Here is a 19,203-nt window from a genome sequence, read left to right as displayed (position 1 = left end):
CGGACACTCAAGAAACAGCAGATTTTAGCACTTCCACATTGTCTCATATTCTCAGACTGGAGGTTGCTGCTTGCTCAAAAAACAGGTTGAAGTCACTGAACTGATATGCTGCCGTGGTTAGCTAGCTGCTAGGTAGCAAGTGTGCACTTTACTTTAATGTTGCATTCACGCTGATTTTGAATCAAGTAGTTTATTTCACAAGCTGCATCATAAGAAATGCCCCCTGAATGGAGCAACTCCCGCTGCCCACTGCTGGCTGCTCACTTCACTTGAATGACTTGGGAGTAGGGCTGGGGGATATATCGAATGTACTCGATGTATCGCTTGTTTTTGCACGTGAGATGCATAAAATGGCTATATCGCAATCATCGAGTACAAACAGCAGCCTGAATGTTTTCAGACATCGGAGCGTAATAATATAATCAGCCAGTTGAATATATCTGAATTAATGATTTTACTAGAACCAAAAATATGTAACCACATAAAGTTTGGTTTAAAATAAAGGTTTGCTAAACTTTACCTGATTGAGATTTTCCCTTTTGCATTCAAATTTTAAAAATACAACTAAAATATCTGCTTGAATCATTATACTGATGTCATTTTATGCATCTAAGGGTTGGATTTAACATTCATCTATAGTGATTTAGAGTAGAAATAAGAATATCTAGATATTTATAACGTGTATTGAGATATAGCCTACAAATATCGAGGCATTGGATTTTGGCCAAATCGTGCAGCCCTACTTGGGAGCAGACAGATATTATGTTGTCTTTTCTTCCCCAGTTACCTTAGCTTAGCTGATAGATAACAGTTTCCTGAGAAAACTCTGATTCAGGATTTCTGCATTAAGTTTTACCTCGGAGGCACTGTATCTTATATTTATTCATTTAAACCAAAATGTTTACTTATTTTTATTTAATTTATCTAAATAATATTCGATTAATTGGCCAATGTTATATTTATTTACCTATAAACTCAATAAAGTGTTGACACAGCAAACCTGTAAAGCTACTTTTAGTACACAAAAAAATCCACAGGAAGAACTGATAAGGAGATCAATAAGGACTCAGATTGAAAAGAGGCGATAATGGCATTGCTATCAATAAAATCTTATTAATACGCATCCCTTTGAATGACCTTTTGAATGTTTTCTTTTTTCAATTTGTTTTCTTGAAGTTCATCAGTGCAATAAACATTTTGTGGAAAAAATTGTGCCAGAAAATCGGGATCTCAACTCTGAGCAAAAAAATCGGAGCCACATTTTTGCCAGAATCATGCAGCCCTAACATCCAGTAAATATAAATTCACCTGTAACTTAAATAACATGAAACTTTCACGATTACCTTACGATCCCTTCACAAGCAGTTTGACAAAGCTATTCAGTTCTGTTTTATCATTTCTCATTAATCTCCTGCTTTTTCTTTCTCCATTCCCATACGTGGAGACATGCTCTTTATGTGTCTGTGGGAGATAAGGTTGATGGTGGGGAAAACACACACACACACACACACACACACACACACACACACACACACACACACACACACACACACACACACACACACACGCACACACACAGAAGTACCCAAGCAGACGGAGGGAGTTAGACTCACATTAATGAAGAAACTCATTATCAAAGTTATGAGTGCTGGAGTCACCAAGCCCCATCATTCTGCTGCTATGAGACAAGTAGTGAAAGAATGGCCGACAGGCGAGATTCAGAGCAGTAAAAGAAGGATGAAGGGAGTTTGAGGAGGAGATGAGGACTTTGTGATAAAGAAGTTATTAATGGTTTCATCTCTTTCTCCTGCTCTGTTTTTCTTTTCTCACTCACACCCGCAAACACACACACACAAAGTCAACCAACCTTTCCTCTTTGTGTTTTCATAAGACACTGATACTCCCCACTTCAAAGAGCAGAGATGAACTCTTGCCATGTAAATACAGCACACTTGAATCCTCAGAATCACACACACACACAGGCACACACGTTCACTAACACTCTTCCTCTGGGGTTTTCTTAGCGTAGTCTTTCATCTTTGTCTCTTTGACCTCTTTGTTGCTCCTCTGAGGAGCAGAGGAACTGAAATAACCATCCTCACAGTAATCATATTCACACACACATATACATGAACACACTCGTGCACACATGCAAATAAAAAGACACATAGACGCCCACAGACTCACATAAAACACTGTAGTTGTACCATAGCAGAGGCCAAGAAAACAACCAAAGAAATCACTCCAATCTCTTTGGCTTCTGAGGAAGGGCGTTTGTCGTCGGGAGCATCCAGCCCACAGCCACCACTGCCCAGAGGAAGGAAGAAGCTTCTGAATATGGATGACTGTGGGAGTGCTCCAAAAGATCCGTTTAGTGGGTTCATACATTTAACATCACAGTGAAGACTTGAATGAATGTCAAAACTTTAGGTCCTGGACAGACTTTGGACCCTGTTGGTCTGTCAGGCTGTTGCCAGTGAAACCACAAAGGCTGCTGCAGAGTAAATTTTTATTTTTATTGCAACTGAACCAAGGGACAACCTCTGGGACGGAGACGTGAAGCCAGAAGTGAAGTGCCAAAAACTGCAGTTCCTCAATTGGCCACTCGAGGCCTCCTCCAAAAGTGAGTCAGTCCTAATTAGATACCATGTTATGGGCACAAACTTATGCTGCGTCCCTTTTGTACTCTTAACTGGGAAGTTGGAAGTAGGAATGACCTCCGTCATTTTCAAACTTTGCAACCAGAAAATTCATACCCCTGACGCAAACACAATGAATCCTTTTAACCATCCCAAGAGACAGCATTCGAAACAGCATGCCAAAAGTCAAAAGGTGAGGAGACAGGCAGCTATACCGCCATCCACGCAGCTAAAGCAAACAACTTTGACACAGGTATTTGATAAGGGCACTCCATATGACAAAAAAAAAAGTAAGCACTAAAAATGTGACCGAAGAAGTAACGTTTTACCTTGCAAAGGATATGTTCCTTGACTGGCTAAAAATCTGTAAGTTGAAAGAATAACGACTATTTTACTTTCCTTTTCACAGTGATCAAACACATTTTGCGCTGATTTTAGTGGTTCTTCTGTATTTCATTGCATTTTAAGTGTTTAAAGCAATAACTCAAGTTTACATGTTCATTTTATGCCTTTGAGTGTGTTGATTTATTTCTTTACCTTGTGAAATTTAAGCCAATTTTCATTTAAAGTTGTGCAAAAGATTTAAGTGAAGTTGAGTTTACATGGCTGAAGTGCTTTATAACAAGAGGAGACGTTTGTATTTGATAGGAATAGCTGAGTTGGGCAATCCAGTTGATCCAGTTGGAAAAACTTGCCTTACCAGCAGTATTTCTGTATATAAACATTGAATAATACTATATACAGCTGATCAATTATGACAAACACTACTACTTTTCTACTGACTTATTGTGACAAACACTTAGGACAAAAAGCGTTTTCTAAATGAAACTGTAGTCAGAAATGCGAGAATTAAAAGATTCGAACAAGAACTTAATTACCGTTTACCCCTAAATTTGAAAAGTCCTACTGGGGACTCAGGGGTGGTGTGGGTGCTCCGACTTACAAGTTGGAAATTTCAACTTCAGAGTACAAATGGAACGCAGCATTAAACATGTTTTCTGCCAGGTACCAAAAACATTTATGGCTTTTTAATGACAACAGTAGAAAGGGGAGCATTTTTATTAGTGTGTTGGATACCACTTTTTTCCAGACCAGTACCACAACAAGTACTCCGTCTTGAGTACTCACTAATACCGAGAACCATACCACTGGCACTTTTGAGACATTAATAACAGTGATGGATCATTTTAAACAAAGACAGCACAGTCTGCAAATAAGTCCAAAATGAAACACAAACAACTCTCTCGGAGTTTAAGAATGGTTTTTAATAAATTAAAAAAGTGCAATATAAAACCAACAAGTGTCAGGGTTATTTTCCCTTCCCTGATTTTTGCACTATTTAATTTTAACTAATGTAAACTATTGTTTGAATTAGACAAAGGCTTTTGGCAAAATTAAAAGGGTTAGTGTTGCTGCATTGCAATTATGTCATGTGGGAATAAGTCGAACATGTTTTGCTTTGAGGTAACTAGCATTTTATTGTGCTTACGGTCACTGTACCTTGCTAGTTATTACTGTGGCCTATAAGAATTGAAGTAGCTCATTCCCCAGCTGTATGATAAGCTTTTTTTCAACCTAAGTGCTGTCCATTCAAATGTTAAAACTTCAGGCCTCAAAAAACATTACATAAAATGAGAAAGTTGTATCCCTCGTGGCTAAGTTGGTTAAATTCAGTCATATAAACCTTTGTTGGTGAAACCTGCTAACAGGAAGTGTTAACTAGCCATGGTTTGGGCCTTTTCTTGCTCTGAGTCAAGTTTTTCATCAAAGCTAGTAACCAGATAGTTTGCATGCACACTCAGGTAAAGGGTTAAGTTTGAGATAAAAGAAGCAAAGATTTTCAAAGACTTCTCTACTGTGATGTTGAAAGAAGTCACTTCTGCTTTGACACACTACTTGTGGTTTAACACTCGTACATATACTGTGTCTGGGTGTCAAACAACACTTACATCTGTAGTAAGTGACAAATGATGCTGCAGGCTGCTATCAACCAGATCCTGAACCGATCATCTGTGACAGAGACACATGACAGAGACCCTGTTTGTCTTTTCTCACCCTCTCCAGCACGTACAGCCCAGATAAGAGCCTACAGGCCCACTGTTAAGTGATGCAAGATATGGCGAACACACATTTAACTTTGACACTCACACTGTGAGGTTAGTTAAAAGGGCTTCGTCAGGTACAAGTGTGGGAAATGTCACTTACACCAGGACATTAGCATTAGGCTGGAAAGGCTATTTTTGTGTTTGGAGGTGATTTTTGATGCACGTAAGAAACAAGCTTATGATAAGATGCTAGAGTGTGCCTTAAGTAGAAATTAGCCACGTATCCTTTCACGTCAGACTGTGCTTAGGAACATCTGCTGTTGTCTGCATTACATAAGCTCTTTCAACACCTGACCAGACTTGGTCTCTGTACAGACACTTCTCATTTAAAAGTGTGTCTGTTTCCTTTCCTAGCTTCCTACCTGCTGAGCTGAATATCTTAATGCTGGTGATTTAAATACAGTAAGAGCTCCAAGATGAGAGTATTTTTTTTGTGGTTTTAAGGCTTAAACACACCACAGTGATTCATAAAAAGTGATCTCCTGAAACTTTTAAAGTTAGCTTGAACCTGACGGATGCCACAATATCTGCACACAAGCTGTGCGGCTGAAGCAGTGATATGGAATGATGATATAGTTCATGATGAGAGAAAAAGCCAAAATATCCGAGTTGGACTCTTAACAAACACCACTACAGACAGCAAAAGGTCACTCTGGTCCATGTTTCAAAGCCAGAGGGAAATTGGCGTGTTTCCGCTCCACCTTTGTGTGTGTACGTGTTTGAGTTCTCATGCTCAGTTCCAGTCATGTGGGTGTTATCTGATGAACAGCTGATAGTGCTTATAGGAGAGTTCCCCCTCCTCAAGAGCCTTTCTTGCACACTGTAAATCTCACTAATAAGGCCTGGGCGCCCGGCGAGCCCCCCTCCATTTCACCGTCAGGTGATAAATAACAGCGGCCTCACCAACCGGACAGCAGCCGGACAGAGCCAGCGGACTACAAAGAAAAAGTCCCCGAAAGTTGTAGGTAATGACTGTGGATAGGAAGACTTCAGGATACACGTTGTGTTATCAGAATGAGGCCATAAAGAAGATAAATCTGAGTATTTGTTTCTGTAATGGTCTGTAATTAGAGGTCAGAGATAGGATAACTGTTGGAATAAGAAAGGTAGCAGCTTGTCTGTATCTGTCTGAGTGTGTGTGTGTGTGTGTGTGTGTGTGCTGTTTTAAGGCAACAGCTGATTGTAGACGGAGACAGCCGTCTGAGGGAATGTCCTCGCCCCCGCAACATCATTAATTACACAGCAACACACACACAGGGCCACACTTATCACTTATCTTCTCAGGGCTGGGAGGTTGAAGTAGTGCACACAGCTCTTACATGATGAGGAGGAGCAGAGAGGAGCAATAGGGGAGAAAGGCAGGAGACTGGAGGGAGGGAGGGAGGGAGAGTGCAGTCTGGGAGGAAGGAGAGGTGAAGGGGAGTAAGGGTGAGGGAGCTGTTGAGTTGCTGTGATTAATGACTTTCAGGATGAGGGGAAGTGGCAGGGAGTGGTATCAAGGCTGAACAATAAAGCAGTCTGGGTTTGGGAATCAGGTACAAACAGATAAAAAGAAACAACAAAAAAATAAACTAGACTATTTCTAATGTAAAGCTGTCACTTTTTGCCTAAAAAGCCATTTATGCTACAGGTTTTAGCCCCCAGGTCACATGAAAACTGGTCCATCAGTTAGTGCGAGTCTTGTTGCTCCACTTTTAACCCTGTAACTAGATTTATTCTGTCAACTGGCGTCTCGGGGTGGAGGACATAAACGGGCTTTGCTAAAGCCAGTTCTTGGATGGCTTGCAGCTACAGAAGCACAAATGGAGACTGTTGGAGAGGCTCTGATATTAAATGTGAAACTTGTTCTTGAAATAGTTGCACTTGTTTGAATCAACAAAGCTGTTTCTTGTGGAGAAAGGTGGTTTCCCATGGAGAAAACTGCTCCTGGTAGAGGAAGAACGTTAATCCAAAATACTGAGCTCAGCCATAAACTGTATACAGGGTGTCCGCGGGGTCTTAAAAAGTATTAAAAGTTGATAAATCAATTTTGGGAAAATTAAAGCCCTTAAAAAGTATTAAAAAGTCTTACTTGTGGTTTTATGAGGTATTAAGTTTCATAGCTATTCAAGCTTTGACCCAAAAAATTTCCATGAATTGCAACTGTCCCCTGATTGGGACGTTAAACATTCAGCCGATAAAGTTCTGAAGTAGAATAGAATAGAAAAGAATAGTTACTTTATTGATCCCAAACTGGAAAATGTTTGTGTTAACAGCAGAAATTGGTGGAGTCAGTAGAAAAATACAAAAATAAAAAAGAATGAAATAAAAAAAATACATAAAGACTTAAGTTACAATAAAATACAACAATAAGGATTGTGAGCGGTATAAATACCAGCTATAAATTAATGTCATTTCTAGTTTCATAAAGAGAAATTAGATACAACATTAAAGCAAATCACACAATCTCTGGCACATGACCTAAATTTTAAAAATGATTAAATAATTTCTCATTTTTGTCAGCAAGTTGGCCTTGAATAACTGCTGTTTCTTGTTGTGGGAGTGTCGATAAACCTTTAGTTTAATTTGTTCTTTCAAGCTTTATTCCTGTAATCATTCCTGTAAAAATGTAAACCACAACTGTTAAAAAGTGGATGCCAACAACAACTGAAAGTTGCGATAAAGTCTTAAAACCTTTTCAAAGGTTTTGAAAAAGTCTTAAAAAGGTAATGAAATCAACCTCAGGATTTTAGCATATAACCTGGTATAAAACATGGACGTAGCCACCGCAACGTCACCCGTCTGTTTCTGAAACTGTGAAGCAATCTGCGGACGCAGCCACATTCGATGCCGGCTGTAAGCTTCCTTCCAAACAGCTACAGTCACGTGGCCTAAGCTGTGTCTCTGATTGGACAATCAAACAATTCTAATAACATCTAAACCGCAGAGTTAGAGAAAAATTTACTCACCGTATAGTGTGTACCGTGTGTTCTTTTTAATGCATAAAATTCAGGGTTTTTTTTAGCTTGGTGTGTACGTGACTTCTAGTCTTTCTGCAGCTAGCCTTAAGTGGATTCTTGATGAACAGCAACTTTTAGCACTTCTGCACAGGCTTCATTTTTACTAACCGGATGTTGCCCCTTGAGCTCAACGCTGTCTGGCTGGAGATGCTACTAGTACTTGTGTGTATGATGGCAAGTGCACATGAACAGTGGGAATAATGTAGAGGGAGAGGGGGTGTGACAGGGTCAATAGTGCAGCAGAAACAACAATGGCAGGACGTCTTGAAGATGAGCTGAAGCCCACAGTTATCTGCATCTGTATGATGAGTACAGCAACCAAATCCTCTCAGAATGGCTGTCAAGAAAACGTTTACATTTTAGACTTTACTATGTAAACATGGGAAAATTTAAAAGAATGCCTGGGCTTAAGATGTTTTAAATAAACGGCCACAGAAACACAGATTGAACATAACAGTAACCTCTGTGTCCTTGTCTCTTATTTTCATCCCCTAAACCTGATAGTTGCAGAGGTATATAAAGAAGATTTAAATTGTTTATCAAACCGTATCACATGCACATAATTTATTTAAAATCCCAATGAATGAGCCCTCTAATCTTGTGCTTTTGTCATTACCAGGGTGTTCTGTAAGTGGCATACAGCTTTGGCGAGCTCTGGGTCTCAGTAAGGTCTACCTCTCTTTAGGGAGGAAGCCGGTGGTGGTGAAGGGTGAGCTCACGGTCCATCTCCTGTTTCCTGGCCTGGTCAGTGACCATGCAGAGTCTCTGTGCTCCATAAAGAAAGCATTAGCCCCTCTCTCATACGGAGGAAAGGTTTTATTAAATTAGCTATGATTCCTTAGTTTTGCACCATGCATCATAAAGCTGACTGTAAATGGGGAAACATAGTGGAAAGTTATGCATGTTTGAGATGGATGACAGGAAGCAACCTAAGCATTGCACTCAAGCTGGGCTTGAACATGTGCTGTATGGAGGACAAAAAACTGAGGTGACCAAAAACAGAGTATTTACCTGTCTGCCATGACTGATTGAAACAAAAGTCTGAGTAAATAATGAACAGGTAAAGAGGAGCAAATATCGATACATATACAGCATGTCTGAAAATGAAAGGGACAGTGTTACCACCGATCAATCCTTCTTTTTATTTGAACATGAGCAAATATTTAAACATAAAAAAACAATGCATAAAGTAAACCGACAAAAAAACCAAACAAAAACAACAACAACAACCAAGGAACCAGATGAAATTATCATTCGCATGTGAGTGAGAAGTCAAAACGTATCTAGTCCCACCCCTTTACCTTACATTAGTAATCAATAATTTAATTTACACACTTCCACATAATAAAACAATATTAAAACTAATAACTGCTAGGGCTGCAACTAACGATTATTTTCATAACCGACTAATTGGGCGATTATTTAAATGATTAATCGATGAATCGGATAATGATATATTTTTGCACTTTTCTTTCCTTTACAATTTAGCTTAAATTTTTTAAAGGTTTTTTCTAAACAGCAACAAAGACAATAAAAAGCATTTTTCCCCAAGTAATATTTTATTACAGCTTTCTCTTTCTTGGGCGTGGTGCTGAATCTGCAAATATAATTGGCCACTGACTCATTTTCTGTAAACAAACACACTTAATAACAGGGCTGCTTTTGTACATAGGCATCCATGGCACCTTTACTTTTCTTGTGACTGCATAAATGTGATGAAAAGAAATTGTCCTGCTAATTTTTTATACATCTCATACACACACACACACACACACACACACACACACACACACACACACACACACACACACACACACACACACACACACACACACACACACACATAAACACACAAATACACGCACATAGTATTTCCACCACAGACCGGATCAGCAACATGCTAAGTGCAGGTAAATGATTTAAAAGACTGAAACTGACAAGAACTGAACTCAAAACAGAAACATAGTTTACCGAAGAGGAAAATATGGTAAAGAGGAGTCAGATATAACTATTAAAAGCTAAGACTTCAGGTTACCTGCATGCAGGAAGGCTAAAGCTAACTTACCGAGGCGAGTCTTCGTCCGTCTCCAACACGCCGACGTGCTTTCTCAGCAAGTGCTCTTTCATAGAGGTTGTGCTCTCATGCCAGGGGAAGTCGGCCTTGTTTGCAAGTTGTCGTTTGCTTTGCTTTGTTTCCAGCTTTTGGAGGTTTTCAGACGTTCGCAAGGTTATGCCGCCATTGTGAATCCTTATTATGTGCAGTGACGGTCGTTAGTGCGCATGCACGCCTCTCACAGTAGCCTACGGCAAGAGAGCGGGCTCATCTCCTCCGAACTAACATATTGTAAGCTACAATTTCATGCACCAAAACACCTGCGATTAGTTGCTGATTAAAATCGATTTTTAAATTAGTATCAGTTTTAATCGATTTAATTGATTAGTTGTTGCAGCACTAATAACTGCATAAGCAAAATACATGAAATACTAATAACATGTTAGAGAAAAATTTAATAAAGTAAAAACTGGAGAAATAAGACAAGAACAAAAACTGTATCACCCTTTTGTAAACTTTGTGCTGTCATATCCTTATATCTTTTAAAAATCATGCTCGCACATTTTTCTTGAACTGCTCTGTTTGGGCATTGTTTTATTTCATCAGTCAGAAAGTTGCAAAGTTTAACTCCATGAACTGACACAAAAACTTTTTTTTCGTGTCAGTATTAGGAATGAGTTTTTCAGTCTTCATGGCTTTCTGATAAATCTGGGTTTTCACTATTTACAGTAAAAGTTTGAACTGGACAGATGAGAGAATTTGTACATCTGTATTGATTGGTACTGGACATTTTTTATGGCTGTCATGACAGTTTATAATTTTGTTGTTTTTTTCTGTTACTTGTGGTTCAATTTCAGATGGTCACAAGCTGTTCTCTCTAAACACTACCGTAATGAAGAATATTGAACTGTATTGCACATTGTCGAACAACTATTTGAGACTTCTTCTCCGCAGCTGTGATACATTGCTGCTACATCGTAGACATAAAGTATATTACAGGAAATGCACACTTATTCATACTCTTTTCAGTTTTCTTGAATCATTTAAAACGTTCACTGCCTCACTTCCTCTTTTGGTCTGCCTCATAGTCCTGCCTCTCAAGTGGACCCAGGCCTGTGCGCACACAAACAACACACAATGATGTATGTGTGAGTCCTGAGGTGTTGCCAAGATGCTGTCGCCCCTCAAACAAGCTAACACCAGCACACAGATCTTGTTAGGCTGGTCCACTCATTTCCTCTTTTTCTGTCACAGTGTGCCTAAAATATGTGAGTGATTTGCCCTTCGCTGCCAAAACCACAGACAGCTCCAAACGAGATGTTGTCAGTCTTTTTGACGCACATGCAAACGCGCGCTCACGCATACTCTTGTTTCTTTACATTATTTCTCACTACTATCTGATCATCTTGAGGTTCTACATCAGTGTTTGTGTGTCTATTAGCCTCTCAGACTGTGTGCCATCTGTGCTTTGCTAGCTGCTGCTGCTATGCTAACACCACATCCATCCAAACCTGTGATTACCTGTCGAGTTTTTGTTCGCCCTAATATGCTGGATGGTGGCACGGTGGTTACGGGTGTTAGTTTTCACTTGTGTCAGTGTGCGTTTCCTGCTCTGTCAGATGCAGATGTCTAGGATTTGGGGCTTTCTCCTTTCAACACCTTCTCTCTGTTGCTGATGACCACAGATAACGCCTCTCTCAGTCTGCATCTCTCTTCCACCCCTTTCATCCTCCTCCCCCTCCTCATCATCGTCATCGCTCTGTGTTTTGGCGATAATACCATGGCGATGTTTACTTCCAGATAACTTTATTTTGACTGCTTGTGCACCCTCGTGCCTGCAGTGCTTGTGTGTTAGTGTGTGTGTGTGTGTGTGTGTGTGTGTGTGTGTGTGTGTGTGTGTGTGTGTGTGTGTGTGTGTGTGTGTGTGTGTGTGTGTGTGTGTGTGTGTAGGGGAGGCTGTTGACAGACATGGACAACAGGGTAATGAGAGCACAAGGAGGGTTGACCTGGGGGTAAGAAGGCTCTTGTGTGAAGAGAGTGTGTGTGTGTGTGTCCTGTTGTTTATAGCAGTAATGGGCTGCTCAGACTCGACCTCTTTTGATCCCTCCACGCCGCCTCAGTTAGCACCTCTGTATGCTTAGAAGTGTTGTGCACAAAGACATCTGCTCTGAACTTGATAATGAGACACCTTAGACCTTTGGGCTGCATGGACTTCAAGCTCGCTCTGTTTCACGAATAGTAATGTTCTCTTTTCCACACATAGATGCATTTTAGGCGCTTGTTTGTGTTTATGATGCAGATCTTTTTAGAAATGTCTTTTCAAGGAAAGTTTACAGGCAACACTTATAGCTCCGCTTTGTGAGCCACACAGCATCTGCTCCATGTGGATACATCCATGTGGGCGCCACAGCAATGCATGTTTATGTGCAAACTTGGCAAAGAAGCCTTTACATTTTATTAGTTTCTGTCTTTACATCTGTCAGATGCTTGCTACGTTATATTTAGCATTTACATCCCTGCATCTGAAATAAATCCTCCCACAGTGGAGCTAATTATGGGACATCTTTGCTAAAATAAAGTCCACATAAAACACATTCTCTGGTTTCCGCTCGCCTGCCTCCCTCTGATCACTCTGCTGTAACCTGCTAATCACAAGCAGCACGGCAGCATGCTGGTCACAGCCCCACTATGTTTAGTGTTTACAAGGCCTAAACCCAGCCGTGTTTAGACATGCTCCACTCATATAGGCAGCGAGATACAAGCATATGTAAGCACACCAACATACTTATACACCCCCTTTTTATAACATATGTATCCGTCCATGCAGTGGACAAGCACGCAACCCACTGCTCCTCTTTGTAGTGGGCTCCTCAATGTTTGGAATAGACTGAACAGTAATTAGATTTCTGACCATCTACCATAAAGAGCATCATTCTCCATAAGCAAGGATCATTTCTGCCGCTGTAAGACAAGAAGTATAATTAGAGCTTCATAAGTTAATGCTCCACCATGCTGTGTAGAAGTTTATTCTGTTTGTTCCCTCTCCCCTAAAGTTCATGTGAGGAGAATACAAGAGAAATCAGGTCTAGAAATGTAAAGAAAGAACAGCAGATGGTGTTCAGTCTTTCACTGGATTAGAATCCACTATTATTCAACTTACAAAATCTTTCACAGACTTCTCTCAGATTCAGAATCCCATCATAACTATTTAAACCATTCAAACTAATCATTCATGTAAGATCTCTTGTAACTTGATGTTAGACCTTCACATTTTAACCTTAACTATTTTTAACAACTTATAAAGGGAGGTGTCCAATCAGTAGTTATCACATTAGAAGTATAGAAATGTCACAATGAAACTTTTTGCCTGTTTCCTTTTGCACAATCAGGTCACTGTACATTTTCTCCTCAAAGAGTTTCATATTCTGACTGTATCCCAGCTGAGACAGCTGTTTTCCTGCCTTTGAAGCCACTATGTGTCCACCAACATCACATTGAGTGTCTCAGGATTCAGGAACAAGTTTTGTATGACCATAAATGTGGCTGCTGAAGAACAGATGCTTTACTTTTGAAGGCCTAATTTTAGTCTTTCTGGAAACAGACTTTTGGAGAAGATGAATCGAGTCTTGAATTCATGAGCTATTTATTAATACCGTTCAGTAAAGGGATGGGTACCTTATTTGAAATGATACGGTACCAATGCCCAGTACCTGGCAATTGGTATTGGTACTCAACACTACCAATTTTTGGTACTTTTTTGTGTGGTAATATATAATAGTGTGTTCACTAATAAAATCTCAAAGTTTTTCAATATAAGATATTTGTTCTTCAATATATAACCTTGCAGTGCTGTGTTCATGTCCAGTATGGAAAATCGCATACTCTTCCACTCCCTCACAGCCACAAGGATGCGTTTAGGTACCTAAACATGGTACGGTTTGGTTTTATGTGAATCGGTACTTGGTACTACAGACAGAATTCGGTCGGTACCGATAAAAGTACCTACTTTGGTACCCATCCCTACTTCAGTATGTCACATGAAACTCCAGCTTTTTGTTGTATATTGCAAATATTGTAATATACCTAATATCAAATATATTTTTGCTGTGTCTCAAATCAGATACTTGTACATTTACATGAAGCACATTGTGTACACTGAGAACTAGCCAGAGCAGTGTATTAATTAGACATGTATGATCAATCGGTGCGATTTCCTTAATTACGGGGGGTCAGGATCAGGGATTGGTGATCGGCCCATCCTTACATATGAAATTGATCTTTTATAGCTCTGGGAAGGTCTGACAGCCAGCCATTGTTACTTTTTGCTCTGAGACCTAAAACTCAGGACACTTTATTGGTTGTTTAAGTTAAAACCCAAAGATTTTATTGTTTCACAGGTATTGTTCAATGATTTTCAATAAAATAGGACTGGAACAGTTAAGGTATATGCTGTCAGTTATAAAAATAAATAAATAAGTAAATAAATAATTTGTATCGGCCCAATTCGGTATCGGCAGGTCCAGCTGTTAAAAGGTTTTCAAAGGACTGTGAAAACACACTGAATAACAAGAAGCTAAATAATGTGTCTTATATTTCATATACTCAAACACTTGTTAAATTTGTGTCATGTTTTATTGTAAAACGTATATTTTTTTCTCATATTGTGCAAGCCCCAACCCAAAGCCTCCAACAAAAAGAGATCTTCACTCACTTATTTTCATGTTCTCGTTGTAACCTAAGATCCTCCCTCTCCTCTCCTCTCCTCAGTCCGCTCAGTGGGCCTCAGCTCTGTCACAGAGCGTGACGCCTACAGCAGCCAAGGGAGTTACAGCCATGCTCTTAGATTAAATACAACTCTCAGAGGGGAGATCGAACATGACCACACACATACTGATAATCACATCTTCATCCTATCAGACTGATGGGTTAAGTGTTCAAAGATAAAACAGGTGAGGATACACAGTAACATTTCACTCCCATGCTTATGAGAACAAGTGAACTAAAAGGAGATGGTGTGTGTTTGCATGTGCCTCTCCTGTTTGTGTTAGTGAAAGTCTTCTGGATTTATCTGTTAGCGCTCTGAGGCCAGCGTGTGTGGGATCCAAACACACTGGAATTATGGGAAAGAAGTTTAAAGGTCAAGGCCAGAAACACACTGCAGTGTGTATTGTGTGTTTGTATCTGTGTGTATGTGAGTACTGGTGAAACGGTCTCATCAGGGAGGGAGCTGAGCACGGATCATCAGGCATGTGATTGAAGGTGTTCATGAGGAATTTAGATTAGCACTGAGAGAAAACAAATGAGAGACGAGAGAGGGGGATGAAGACCTCAGAATATCAGTTCATTTCTAGAAAAAAAACGTCTCGACACCCCTGAACAAGCTGCTTCACCCTCAGTTTCTGTCCTACAGCTCCCAAAGCTGAATGCATGTCCCAGGCCGCGTTTACACTATGCCAAAAAACGGTCAAATCCGATAACATTTTGTTGCGTTTTGGCCATGTGTTTAGATAAGACCGCGTTGCGTTTTGTCCGAAAACGGAAACACTCTCCAGAGAGGAGAGTTTTCAAAAAGCTCCTCCATTCAGCCTCGTATAAACACAGAGCAGGGCGTTTCGGGTGAAACGCTGACTTCACTCGCAGTTTCAGGTGAAGGTTGCGCGTGCAGCCACGACTTATAGTTGAGCCAGGCGGTAATGCGCCTCAAGGTTGGATTGCCAACCGTCTCACACAATAAAATGGCAGAAAAAAAAGAACCACCACAACAACAATGGCTGATTTCCGAGTAGCATATATACACACATATATCCACATCGCCAACCACTGGCCTGGCATGGCCACTACATCATTGTGACTTTTCCTCTTGGAGTCATATGAATGCAGATCGTTTCCACGCCGTCCTCATGTAAGCTCGGGTGGGTTTTGGAAATGCAAAGGGAGAATCATTGCGGGAGTCTCCGTGAAAACGTGGCCTTATTTTGTTGTCAGCTTTGTCAGCGGACAGTTTTTCTTTATCTTGCTCAGCAGTTCTCGTTTATCTTATGCTGTAGAATTTTCAAAACTTTAATATTTTCCAACACTAATTTCTTTAAAAATATAATTTTGGTAGCTCAGAAACAAAAGCAGCTACTCATATAAGTTATTTCCTGTACTGTTGCACAAAAACTGGACTCATGGGGTGAGAGACCAACCTCAGGACAGATAATGTATTTAAAGATCGATGAAAGGCTTTAGGAATCAATATTTAAACATTGAATTAAAAACTCTATCAGCATCTAAACATAATTTATTAAATTCAGCCTTACTATTGTAACCAAGTTTGTTGGGTTTGTCAGGCTTGATACACTTGGCAAGAAAACAACAAAAGGCACACAGGCAGGGAGCTTCTGTATCCACGGCTTCCACTTTGTTCAACACCTACATGTGTACCGCCAACAGGATCACATCAGCTTTACGGCAGCTTTAGTAATTGATGAGGGACTAAAGGTGCTTGGAGATTACAGTAAATGACCATTGATTCTTTGGTGTTACACATTTGTGCTGGAAATTTAAATATAGAGTTTTAATAATTTCTGATAGCAATAAAACAGGCTTTAGTTTCAGATGGCTGTTGCTTTACTGAAGTACTGGCCTGATGAGTCCTCAGCTTAATTCACAACATTAACTTGTCCTTTGTGCAGGAACAAGGGGGACAAAAGATTTTTGTGTACACACTGCAAATAACTGAAATCTTATCAAGTTTTTTTTTCTTCTTTTAAGTAAAAAAAAAGTCTTGTTATACTTGATATTAGCCACATTCACCTGACCAGTCCATAAAAATGTCTTGTTTTACATTCCTTAAAGACAAAATGGGGTCTGAATTGCTTGTAACAAGTAAAAATAATCTGCCAATGGAACAAGAAAAAAGTGCTTGAAAATTTGCTTAAAACTAGAGTAATGTCTCAAAATAAGTTACTATGATAATATAATGAAGTCTGAAAGAATCATTTTCCACTGAATATAAGACAAAAACACTTGATCAGATTTCAGGTTTTTCTAGTGAGTTTTCAAATATTAAGCCTCACACTCCAGTTTTTAACTGTTTCACAATCTTGCAGTGCCTGCACAAATACACAGGGTGTGATGAAGGGAGAGTTTGTGGGTTTTTCAAAAGTCCAGGAAGAATCCCCCCTAAGAAAGAGTAATATTTTTAGTAGATGTTGAATATACATTACAAAAAACTTTAAGAGGGGGGAAGTTGAAAATAAATGTGAAGGAATGTGAAAATGTGAGAAAAAATGAGACAGACAGCGACAGAGAGAAAGAGAGTCACTCAGAAGTCAGTGCATCTGAAAAACCAGCAGGTCATAACCTCTGCTCACACTCCGTTTTATTTCAATTACAGACGCCAGGCTTGGAGTGTGTGTGTGTGTGAATGTGTCATTGTGTGAGTGTGTGATTGTGTGAGTGTGTGTGTGTGGACTGGAGATGTGGAGATGGAGTGTGAATGGTGTTTATTTGGTCATGGGTCTAAACCGGATGGAAAGGTGTGGTTAACGGCAGTGCAGGGACATGATGTCATGCACATCCCATACACTCTCAAGCCCTCAAGCACATAAACACACACACACACACACACACACACACACACACACACACACACACACACACACACACACACACACACACACACGTGTGTGTGTATGACCGACAGCAGTATGGACTTTTTCGGATAGGAACTCATGCTACATTGGTGTCCGTGTGGCGTGTCATTCCCAGCAGCGCCTCCTGCAGCGAGTTGGTCGTGGGAACAGAGCGCGCTCAGACGAGGCTGATGACAGGCAGACGTCTGTTTATGAAATACAGGAGTTTCTCTACCAGGGATTTCTCCAGCAAGTCTCCTCCTGCTTTGGCTTTTAGTTTCTCTTTTCTTTTTGTCTCTGTCTGTCTTTCTCCTTTTTGCAGGATGCTCCTTGTGTTCTTATCACCCACAAATCATAATCTGGGCCTTAACATCCAGATCAATAAAAGTATTATCTGTACTCCAGTTTCAAAATGCGTTATTCAAACAAAACTATCCTGACCCAAGAGTAACCTCAGCTGCCCTGATGGCAGGTAGACCCTGTACAATAATATCAGAGAGGTGAGCTATTCTCAGTGATGTTTAATATGCCCTGATGCAAACATGGACGTCACACACAACCGCAGCGTAAACAAACACACACTCCAACAAACAGAGGTTTCATGCGAGTGTAAACAGAGCAGAACCGCAAACCAAGAGTGACCATCGCACACAAAGTGGTTACAGATGAAACGGATGAAGCTGGTCCTATCTGTCCTCCTGCCTCCGTAAAGATCCTGACTCAGATAGTCTCGCCTCGCTGCAGGTGTGAGTGTAAACTTTGGTGTGTGTGGGGAAAACAGAGAGAGTGAGACACAGAGGCTGGGACAGACCAAAGCAGAGGACAGAGATGTGTGAGCAGATTAGGCTCGTCCTTGGCGCCTGTCTCTGGTTCCAGAGAACAGATGTGTCACCCGGATCCTGAGGGTGCTGACAGCAGAGCAGGCGAAAAGATGGTGTTGATGCCACTGAGAGCTTTTTCTTATTTTAATGAATTTGTTTATTGATGTTAGTGTATCCAAACAAATTAGGAGACAGAGGAAGATTTCGTCCATCTGTCTGTTATCTGTGCTGCTTTGAACTTAGAGAGTTTACCATCCATAAGATGAAGACGCTTTCGGCACACCTCATTACAAACCTGAGAAATGAGCATTATATTTGTAGAATCATTTCCACAGGAACCTCTGTCTGCCAGTATCGCTCTCTCAGGCCAGCTGGCTGCAGCAGATGGATTTTCACCAACAAGTCCAGTTCTACTCAAGGTTTCTGCCACTTAAAGGGGAGTTTTTCTCCGCAGTTTTGACAAAATGCTTGCCTGTGGTGGATTAAGTTGGGTCAAGGTGAATACATTTGGAGTATCGCATTCTACCTCTTAATCAATAAAAAATCACAACCATATCATTGAAAAGACCAGTTCAAAGATTCAGAATAGAAGAATATTCGGAGATCGTTGCTGCTGCCACCCACACACATACCTGCCCCTACATTACACTTTGATATAGATGGACAGAGCTGTTATGCTCTGCACGTCAATCATCAAAATTACTTTTTTGAGTGAAGGAGCCTACCACAGACTGTTGATCTGCGGACAGCGCTGCACTTGACGACTTGAGTTGTTGACCACTTGTGATGTGCCAGCTATATCTTTCAGAGTTTGCACTGTACCTCATTTTCGTTCATTTTTTTGAGGAAGTTCCTGCACTTTCCAATCCATATTTGAATGCTTCCTCATTTTGGCTTTGGCTGTAAATCCTCCAGCCTGTTCACTTCTGGTCTGGCTCCGTTCATAATGTCAGTTTTTTTTTCTATA

Source organism: Halichoeres trimaculatus, unplaced genomic scaffold, assembly GCF_033239565.1.
Source record: "Halichoeres trimaculatus isolate MK-OKI-2021-1 unplaced genomic scaffold, fHalTri1.1 fHalTri1_scaffold_13, whole genome shotgun sequence".
Classification (NCBI taxonomy): Eukaryota; Metazoa; Chordata; class Actinopteri; order Labriformes; family Labridae; genus Halichoeres; species Halichoeres trimaculatus.
This window is presented reverse-complemented; position numbering follows the sequence as displayed.